We start from the raw sequence: 10,700 nt of genomic DNA, 5'->3' as shown, positions 1-10,700 counted from the left end.
TAAGTATTTTAGTGTCTTTGTAGGCAGATAAAGGAAAAAGAAGGTAATAAAACATCAAATCGCAGTATTAAAAGATTGACAGGAACAATGCTTTTCAAAGGTGGTTTGTAAGTTAAAATACAAATTTTAAGATGGTTTATAAGTTAAAAGACTAGAATGTTATTAGGCAAGTAGACTACATTTTATCAGGACCAGCATTCAAGTTTTGGGTTTTTTTTTTAAGATTTTATTTATTTGACAGCGCAAGTAGGCAGAGTGGCAGGCAGAGGGAGAGGGAGAAGCAGGCTCTCTGCTGAGCAGGGAGCCGGACGTGGGGCTTGATGCCAGGACCGCAGCAGGATCATGACCTGAGCCGAAAGCAGCTGCTTAACTGACAGCCACCCAGGCGCCCCTAGGGTTTTGTTTTTTTTAAGATTTTGAGAGAGGGAACACAAGCAGAGAGGGCGGGTGAGGGCGAAGCCGGCTCCCCACTGAACGAGGAGCTGATCCCAGGACCCTGGCATCATGACCTGAGCTGAAGGCGGACGCCTAGCGGACTGAGCCACCCTGGTGCCTCAGCATTCAGGTCTATAGGCGTATAGTTGACCTTTGAATAACATGGGTTTGAACTTGTTGGTCCGCTTAGACATGGATTTTTATATATATAGTACAGTACTGTAAATATTTTCTCGTGTTTTTTTTCTAGCTCACTTTATTGTAAGAATACAGAATACAGTATGTAGAAAATATGTATTAATTGACTTACCGGGCTTCTCGTTAACAGACTTAATAAGTTTGGGGGAGTCAAGTTATATGTGGATTTTTTGACTGCACCGGAGTTGGCACCCCTAAACCCATGTTATTCAGGGGTCTACTGGACTATATAATCACCCCTTTCCTTCACAATATTTTAGTATAAAGCTAGTGCTACACAAATGTGGGACTTAAATGGGATCCAGTTGTGCCACTTGGGGAAAACCATTTGTATTTCTCCTACACGTGATTTCAAACAATCTGAAAAACCCATGTCACTTGCTTTTGTCTTTCCTGCCCTCTTTAAAAGCCCTAACTCAACTTCTGGTGTTGAGAAGGAACAAAAGTGAGGCTCTACCCCAGTGCTCCTGCCCCTCAGCATCAGGCCCCAGAATGGACCTGGGACAGCTGGTAACCCACCCAAGACCCTGAAATAAGATTGTGAGGAGCTGTGGCTGTGGTAGGCTGGACTCCGGATGACCTGTCCCTCAACCCCCAGCATGTTCTCAAAAGCACTGAGATGTCTGGGAGAGGGTTTGGGTTGTCCTCACTCAAGGCCACCCACCTTTGCCTTATTCCTGATTCTTACAGAAATGTTGGGGGTGGGGGGAGATACTAAATGGCTTGAGATTACAAAAAAGGGGGACTGCTTTTGAGATTGAGGCCTTCAAGAGGTGGTAAAGACACGTTTTGAGTGGGGACATCAGTTTAGAAAAGGGAAAGGGTTTAAAGATGGAAAGGAACTTGTATTTGACGTTCGCATTTTGTATGAGGCTCCATTCCTGCTCACGTAGATGCAAATACCTTCTTCACAAATAGTTGGGAAAACTCACTTTAGAAGTTCAGACCGAAGTTTGAAAATTCCCTCAATATTTAGTCACCAATTTTAATTTTTTCTAGTAATGTAAATACTAAAACTAATGGGTTGCCTTAGATCTGACCTCTCTCCCAGTCTGATTCCAGAAAATGGTTCATTCTTGCACAGGTTTGATAACCCCTTTCAAGATTATAAAAATTTCTTAACAAACTAATACAGAGTCACTGTCTTTGGAAAATAAAACGGTCTCAGCCACCCCTCCCCACCCTTGTTTGACATTTCTCAGCTCCTTTGTGACATTTCTGAGCAGCATGTCTACAGTTTAATGTGTGGGGGCTTCTGTGTGAGCTATGTTCAGGAAATACAAGGATAAATGGCAGAGCTGAAAGTTTGCAGGTGGCGGGGGAAGAAATGACAAATGTAACTAATGCATTCATTCCCCTTCTCTACAACAAATGCCTGAAGAGATGAAAACAAATCTTCCAGAAGGTAGTGGTGAATTCTGGTGAGTAGGGATTGTCTAGTTGGGAATCTGACACTTTAGAAGTAGCATTGAGTTGGGCCTTAAGTAGCATTGAGTTGGGCCTTAAGATATTTGACACAGTATTTGACATGTAAAGAAAAGGAAAATAATTGTCAGAGGTAAAAGTCTGTGTAGACAGTGGTGTGAAATAGATGCGGAATATCCAGTAGCTCAAGACAAGTGCAACGAAAGAACATAATATATTGGAAGGTGTACTGCGGTAATAACCTGAGGGTCTTGAATGTCGTAAGAGCTGAACTTTATTCTGCAAGCGTGGCAGAGCCATCAAAGGTTTATGAGCAAGGGAAAGAGATTCCTGCTTCAAAAAGAAAACAGGTGGGGCGCCCGGGTGGCTCAGTTGGTTAAGCGACTGCCTTCGGCTCAGGTCATGATCCTGGAGTCTCGGGATCGAGTCCCGCATCGGGCTCCCTGCTCAGCAGGGAGTCTGCTTCTCCCTCTGACCCTCTTCCCTCTCATGCTCCCTATCTCTCATTCTCTCTCAAATAAATAAATAAAATCTTTAAAAAAAAACAGGTGAAAATACGGAGAACAGTTTGGAAAGGGAAAGCTTGAGGAAAAAGGATTTGTTGGTAGTTTAAAATCAGAGAAAGGAGCCTAAGGACATTACTGGAGGGAACACCCAGGCATGGACTTACTTGGGAGATGTTTTGAAGGTAGAATTAAGAATTGAGCAACTGCGTGGACAGTAAGAAAACAGTTTTTAAATTGGGCAATTAGGAAGACAAAACTAGCAATTAGGGAACTCTGGAGGGGGATCCAAATTATAGAGGAAGGCAGTTTTGATTTGCATGTTGAACGTTGAGAGGTGTGTAGGAAATACACAGCAAGTAGAAGACAGGTCAGACTTAGAAGTACAATTTGGGTAATAGTGCACAACATGAAAATGGAACTGAAATATTTTCTCTTCAGGTGGCCTCTCTTTTTCTCCCGCAAGGCTTAAAACCTTTACCAGTACTCTTGACCTCATCCCTTCTGCCTCCTGTGGACGCTGAACTTCACCTATGACAGTAAATTAGTTGTTGAATTAAAAAGTATTTCCTCTGGAGGCGCCTGGGTGGCACAGTCAGTTAAGCAGGAACTCTTGGTTTCGGCTCAGGTCGCGATCTTAGGGTCATAGGGTCTAGCTCCATAAGATCCAGCTCAGCACCCAGTGTGGAGCCTGCTTGAGATTCTCTCTCCCTCTGCCCCTTCTGCTCGTGCACTCTCTCTCAAATAAATAAATAAATCTTAAAAAAAAAAAAAAAGGTATTTCCTCTGAAACTGTTAAATGGTGGTTGGTTCTCTACCTACCTGTAAAAGTCTGTTAGGAGATAGTTCCAATTCAAGTTCTGAATTCTGATAGCAGGGGGGCCCATTTGGTGAAGGGAGTAATAAAGTTTATTTACTTTTTGTTAGTCCAAGATTTCAAACTAGGTAAAACTGACCTTTTATAACTTTTTTTAAAGTAATCTCTACACACATTGTGGGACTCAAACTCACAACCCCAAGGTCAAGACTTGCATGCTCTACTACTGACTGAGCCAGGTAGGTGCCCCCAACCTTTTATACTTCTGTTTCTCTTTTTGTGCATCTCCCATCTCCCAATGACCCTCCATTATGTTGCTGAATACATTATCCTTTATTTAGAGGTTGGAAATCTCAATTCCCATGTCCTCTATGCAATTGATATGTGCTTCAGGTATCAAAGGGAATCAAACATATTTACGTATACTTGTGTGTGGAAAGGCTGACAGTCTCATCATCTTCCCATATACATTTAAATTTTTGAAAGACATTGCTGAACTAAAGGCATTTTAAAATCACAGGCCTGCCTTTCTGAGCATCTGATCTCTGAGTTAACTCCTCAAAGTTGTTTTTTTGTACTTCCTTTTCTCCTGAATCCATAAATCTATCAAAACCCCCCAAATACAACAGTTTTCAAGTGGAAAGGGGATGTCTGTGTTGTGAGATGAGATGGCAGAAGTGTGTAAACACAAATCATGTGTAATTCAGAACTACTTGTTTTTAAATTAAGGAGATTTGAGAGTACATTTTAAGAACGCTATTTATCAACACAAAAATTTAACCTTTGAAAGAACTTTCTTGAAAGTTTTACGTAGGATTCTCTGAAGGTATGGGGTAGATCGAGTTTTGTTTTTTTTTTAAGGGTTAGGGAATCATCTATTTTGTGCTTCAGCTAAACCCCTTTTCTTCAAATCTCTTGGATTAGATTGTTTTGAATTAATCTCTGACAGTTTTCAGATTAAGTTACTTTTCATATCCTTTGCAATTATTTTGGAATTCTAAATTAAATATGCTGAAATGTATCAGTAATGTTCCTAACACCCAGGAATTGTATTTGTCAAACTTAAACTTGTGCTATAACCCCAGATAGAATTACGATTTAAGATTTATATAAGGTGTTGCATTTACTGAGGGTTCATTGTTGAGATCTTAGAATTCATTTTCTAAAGTGGACTTTATAGTAGTGTTCCCTTAGTGTAGAATCGGTGACACAAATTTAAAGTTCTTTCTGTTAGAGGAATAGTTTATCATAGATTATGTGACATTAATTACAGTCTCTGAATTAAGTAATGGTAGAAAGAAAAAATGGGAGGACTTGCAGAAGCAACCTACATAGAAAATCATACGCACATTTGTCAAAGGAGGCTACGTGTTCTATTCAAGCTCCATTTAATCAGATCATGTATTGTGAACATATAATAGCTTAAAGGATATTGATAAACAATAATGATGAAAATACTTCATTTCTCTAGTAATTCACACAATAATAACTTTTATGTATAAGAAAGGATTCAGGAAAGTAATTTTTCCTAACCTAATACATAAAGTGGCAGAAAATATGTGGTATTTTATATTTGGTTGTAAAGATAATAGATACTAATCAAATTCCTCCAAAGCTGGTCATATATACATAGCTACTCCTAAATTACTACAGATAGTTCCTTTTTTCTAAAATTAGAGATTAACCTTATAGTTGTCAAAAGCAACAAATGTGTTCTTGGCAGTCTAGAATCTTGAGGAAGGGATGGCAGGTAGAAGACATTTTGACGACTTTTGATTATTTCCAACATGCAAATGTTTGGTTTAAATTGAACTCAAAATTGCCTTTTAACAGGAAGATCTTTAAATAGGAAGATTATTATTATACTGTACTTAGCAACATCAGATCACAGAGAGCTTTGGTTCTTTCTGTCAAAACTTTGGAGGAATGCCTGGGTGTCTCAGTTGGTTAAGCGTCTGCCTTCGGCTCAAGTCATGATCCCAGGCTCCTGGGATCGAGTCCCGTGTCAGGCTCCTTGCTCAGCGAGGAGCCTGCTTCTCTCCCTCTGCCTTGCTGCTCCCCCTGCTTGTGCACTCTCTCTCTCTGACAAATAAAGTCTTAAAAAAAAAAAAAAACCGTTGGAGATCTACAATTTTGGGGATCATCCTGCTGTGAAATAAAGGCTGTCAATGGTTGAAATTACCCTTACTCTTTAAGTGATCAGGCATTTGTTGCTCTCAAATTTTAGAATGAAAGGGCTAATATCAAAGATCAGATTGCCCTTTTCCATTAGCTTTCCAAAGGTCCTACTCACTGTTTACTTCTTAACCATCTGTGTCTATTAAGTTCCTTTAATCTGATGCTTGAGACAGAACCTAAATTTCAAAGAAAAAGAGAATTAGGTTCATGAAAGTTCTTCCACTAAGGTTTTCCAAGCACTCTTTAGCTAATTGGAATACCCTATTTATAAACACTCCAGTTTTCAAAATCTTACTGTTAAATTCAAAATAATTGGAAAATACATGGATATATATGTGATAAAGCAAGTATAATTTACTGCTAATTGTAGAATTTAGGTAGTGGGTATATGGGTGTTCACTGTAAAATTATTTTTTTACTAGAGTTTTGTAACAAAATGTTAATAGAATTTGGGAAGATTAAAGCTGCTTTACTAGTTCACTCCAACATTGTAAGTTGAGTACATGCCAATAACTCTAAAAGCTTATATGTAGCATACAACACAAATTATCTTTTGAGGTTGTAAACCATAAATCTTCCGAATGTTTTCCTTTGCACTTTCAGGTTGTCTGATTAGTTGGTTATCACACTTCTAATAGAACAACTCTAATTAATGACTGAAACACCAAAGCCATTGTAAATAAGAACTGAAAGATTAGAGAGAGGAAAATGTATTTAAGCATTGGCTTATTTGGGAAATGTGACAGTCAACCTATAATGTTAATGTTGACCTAAAATGTTAATGCTTGAAGAAACTTTAATTAGGGAGGATAAAGGGGTTGATGGAAACTATTATAAAGATTCTGAAGGGGATTTAAAATAACTGCCCATGGTTGGAGAGAAAAGTTAAAGAAATTATCTAAAGTGGAACAACTTGAACTTCAAGCAGTGAAAGGAAAAATGTATGGATGACTCCCAAAAGAGAAGAAAGGGGATGGCTGAAGGGCTGGTTGGCATTGAAGTGATTAGGGAGTAGGAGGGCATGGGGTGTAAAATTCTTAACTCTTTAAGAATTAAAGTTCCTACTCTTTAAAGCCTTTAATGCTGAATTCATACCAATGGTGCTAATGGAAAGCTAAAAGTGTTTACTCCTTAAAAGATGTAGTTCCACTTTCCATGGTAGACATAATTCATATACAAACCATAACCTTTTAGTCAAAATAGATAAAGGGTGGAAAAAGTATGGTCCACAGCACCTCTTAAAGAGTTATATTTGACTACTAACAGGTAGGTCAGACATCGGTATAAAGTGCTTTTCATATGAGATATTTTAGAACAAAAATTTTTCATCCATCATGTTTTTATGTTTTTATTTAAAAAAAAAAACCCTCATCTAGTAGATTATATGGTAAGAGGAGGGAATTACAAAGTATAAAACAATACCAAAAATGGTTCGACTTCATATATACATTAAAAATTGTAAGGAATATCTTAACAAAACTAGAACATTAGTATTTTTAATTCAGCTACATTTAATATTTTAAGGCCAAAATTTGAAGGTTTACTGACAATGAGGAATATCAATGTTTTTCTGTAAGGTTCTTATAAAATCATAAAAATATTTCACAATGTGTTAAAGGAAACTTAAATAACATTTCTTCTCATTTTTAAAATACAAGATTTCCCAGAAGAGTCTGACCAGTTGTATAGCTTATGTCAATTTTGAAAAGGTCTTCAACAGAATAGTTTCTCAAGTTGTGAAGTATTACTTTCTCAAGTTGTGAAGTATTACTTTCGCAAAGCAGATACTGCCTCAACCAATGTAACAAGAATGATTCTTAATCCCCCCTAAAAAGCTATTACAATTTATTTACTTAATTTACTATTAAAAGAAATAGGCTATCACTTGGTGCTTGGAAGACTTTTTTTTTTTTTAAGATTTTATTGATTGGTTTACAGAGAGCCCATGTGAGCAGTGAGAGGGGCAGAGGGAGAGAGAGAGCCCGACACAGGGCTTGACCCAGCACCCTGATATATCACGACCTGAACTGAAATCAAGAGTCGGACACGTAACCGACTGAGCCACCCAGGCACCCTTGGAAGACTATTTTATGCTGAGATTTTTCTTGAAACTTAAGTCAACAGCATTTTAAGTCTCTATCATTAGGGTAAGCTAAGAAAACTAGAATGTAGTTATTTCTTTAGAAAATAGGTAGCAAAGAATTCTGGTTTTCCTCAATGTACCTCTATGAAGCCCTTTCTAAAAAGTGTATAGTACTTAGGCATTTAGTTCTTAGAATTACAAACTAGAGAAGTAGTCATTTTGCTTTGTGTTTCAATTACACTTTTTCTGAGAAACTACTCATCATACACCTAAGATCAAACAGTAATGAACATGCAACCAATCCATTTCTATGACTAAGTACTAATTACTGGCTAGGCATTCTCTCATCTGAAGAGATTGATCCTCTAAGTTTTTGGTCAGTGTTCTGAAAGAACCTGAAACCTGACATATAGTAAGATATTCTTGATTTTAATTTGTAATTTACTATAAACATGTAGGTTGAATATGGTGTTTTGAATTCTATGAACCATATACTTAAAGTCACCTTTTTTTATTTTTTTTATTTTATTTTTTTTAAAGATTTTATTTATTTATTTGACAGAGAGAGAGATAGCGAGAGCAGGAACACAAGCAGGGGGAATGGGAGAAGGAGAAGCAGGCCTCTTGCCGAGCAGGGAGCCCGATGTGGGACTCGATCCCAGGACCCTGGGATCATGACCTGAGCCGGAGGCAGACGCTTAACGACTGAGCCACCCAGGCGCCCTAAAGTCACCTTTTTTTAAAAAAAGATTTTGTTTGAGATAGCAACGGGGAGAGTTGGGGCGGTGCAGAGGTCGAGGGAGAAGCAAGCTCTCCACTGAGCAGGGAGCCTGATGCGGGAATTGACCCCAAGATTCTGGGATCATGACTTGAGCCAAAGGCAGATGCTTGACTGAGCCACCCAGGCATCCCCAAATCACCTACTTTTAAAAAACAGTAACCATCAATCTACTCTGCACCCATCTACCCCAAGTTGATACTATTTATTTCCGTCAGAGTTGCAGTATATTCCTAGAATGTAAGATTCATATAGCCCTTTCCCCCAAACAGAATAAAAACATTACAATTTGGGGGAGAAAATACTACTGATGGGGTATAATAGTCTGTATTTTTTATTTCAATCTTTCACGATTCCTTTAAGTAAAAAAATGGTATATTATTATATCAACTTGAGAGTAGTTGAATCAACCTGTTATGTCGAACACTTCTATCAGAGTCTATTTCCAAAAAAGCTTCTTGACTCAATTATCTTTGCTTAATTTTGTAAACATCTTTTTTTTGTTTGTTAATCACCATACATCATTAGTTTTTGACGTAGTGTTCCATGATTGTTTGCATATAACACCCAGTGCTCCATTCAATACCCTCTTTAATACCCATCACCAGGCTAACCCATCCCCCCACACCCCCCCCAGAACCCTGTTTGTTCCTCAGAGTCCATAATCTCTCATAGTTCATCTCCCCCTCCGATTTCCCCCCTTCATTCTTCCCCTCCTGCTATCTTCTTCTTTTTTTTTTTTTAACATATAATGTATTATTTGTTTCAGAGGTACAGATCTGTGATTCAACAGTCTTACACAATTCACAGCGCTCACCATAGCACATACCCTCCCCAATGTCTATCACCTGGGTGATATAAACATCTTTTTAAAGGTATACAAGACATAAATTTTCCAGAAGGCCTAAATTGACCTTATAAACCAATGCCAGAGTTCATGATATGATCCTAAATACCCTATTCATCAAGGGAGGGATTTAGATGCTAAGGTGCATAATCATCATTTAATATTTGAAAATGTTTCTAGTCAAAGGTTAAGTTCTGACTCCAAAACCCAGGTCTCACTGAACCACTTGGTCCTTAAACTCTTGCAAGTCATGGACTTGTTTGAAAATCTACAGGGCCTAGACCTAAAGTTTTGGTTCCATGATGCCAAGTTAACATTTCTGCACCAGACCATACTAAGTACCGTGTGTGTATTTTTTTTTTTTTTTCTAAGTAAACTCTACCCTCTACCCTCAGTGTGGGACTCAAACTCACCACCCCAAGATCAAGAGTCATTCTCTACCAACTGAGTCAGTCAAGTGCCCCTAAGTAGCATATATTTATCTACATACAAATACTCCAGATATTCTACCACCTGTCTAGAAAACAAATTTTAATGTTTAATTCTAAGAAATTACAATTTTAATACAGTTTAGAGGAATCGTAAAAGTATTTCTAAATACTTCAGATTTTTACTAATTTTGCCTCTTGCAGTGGGATGAGAATAAAGGTAGACATTCTTATTTGTAATACAACAGCTGCATCTCAAGTAAACACTACAAATATATAAAGTCCTGAAATTAGTTTTTTTTTTTTTTTTTTTTTAAGATTTGCTTATTTGAGACCGAGAGAGAGAGCGTGAGCAAAAGTGGGGAGGAGGATCAGAGGGAGAGGGAGAAACAGACTCCCTACTGAGCACAGAGCCCGACTCAGGGCTCGATCCCAGGACCCTGAGATGCTGACCTGAGCCGAAATCAGACGCATAACTGACTGAACCACCCAGGTGCCCCGAAATTAGTTCTTTTCATTTAAAAATAAGTTTTAGCCCAGTGCAAGATGAAATCCTAGGCTTCAAATAAAAAATTTGGTATATTCCACTGTTTGCAGCTCCAAGTATCAGTTGCTGTACAGAAATTATTTTTTTTTAAAGATTATATTTATTTGAGAGACGGTGAGCAAGAGAGAGAACACAAGCGAGGGTTTGGGGTGGTGGGGAGAGAGGCAGAGGGAGAAGCAGACTCCTCCCTGAGCAGGGAGTCTGACATGGGGCTCGATCCCAGGACCCTGGGATCATGACCCAAGCTGAAGGCAGAGGCTTAACTGACTGAGCCACCCAGGTGCCCCCAGAAATTGCGTATTATTCATGGGGAGAAAGAAAACAAATAGTAGTGGGATTTTTATTTTCTTTAACATTAACTTATCCTCTGATCCTGAACAAATGTAGACTGGTAGTTGTCCTATACTAAACTTGGGAAGTACCTGAGTAAATATATTGTCTTTAAAGGAAATGATCACAGA

This window comes from Halichoerus grypus, chromosome 9, assembly GCF_964656455.1.
Source record: "Halichoerus grypus chromosome 9, mHalGry1.hap1.1, whole genome shotgun sequence".
NCBI lineage: Eukaryota > Metazoa > Chordata > Mammalia > Carnivora > Phocidae > Halichoerus > Halichoerus grypus.
Note: the sequence above shows the minus strand (reverse complement) of the source record.